General features: G+C 38.0%; 1 protein-coding gene across 5 annotated transcripts in view; it reads left to right on the top strand.

Moving 5' to 3' along the window:
- Nucleotides 1-297, top strand: part of LOC117119778 (dual oxidase 2-like) — a 69760-nt gene that overhangs the window by 48401 nt on the left and 21062 nt on the right. The window lies entirely within an intron of this gene.

The following is a 297-nucleotide window of genomic DNA, read 5'->3' as shown; positions in this document are numbered from 1 at the left end:
ACAAGGGTTGTGCGAGTATATGAGTGCTAAGACAGGTGAAAATGCAAATGAGTTAATTGTTTTTAAGTAGGTATTTGTTGCTGTGCCTGCATTTAGACAATAGCTCGGTTCTTTTGTTTAGTGTTGACAAAAGAACCGAGCTATTGTCTAAATGTCAAAAAAGAGGAACCTTTAAGGGGCCCGAAAATGGGGGCCGATCGAGATAACAAAAGTCTGTGGAGTCCGGGGCATGCCCCTGTGAAATTTCTGTGTTCCAGATTTTTTTTATTTTCTTTTTTTTTTTCCTATTTTTTTTGA

This window comes from Anneissia japonica, unplaced genomic scaffold, assembly GCF_011630105.1.
Source record: "Anneissia japonica isolate Jap-2015-1 unplaced genomic scaffold, ASM1163010v1 scaffold724_len3256291_cov202, whole genome shotgun sequence".
NCBI classification, from domain to species: Eukaryota; Metazoa; Echinodermata; class Crinoidea; order Comatulida; family Comatulidae; genus Anneissia; species Anneissia japonica.
Note: the sequence above shows the minus strand (reverse complement) of the source record. Positions and strands in the feature narration are given on the sequence as shown.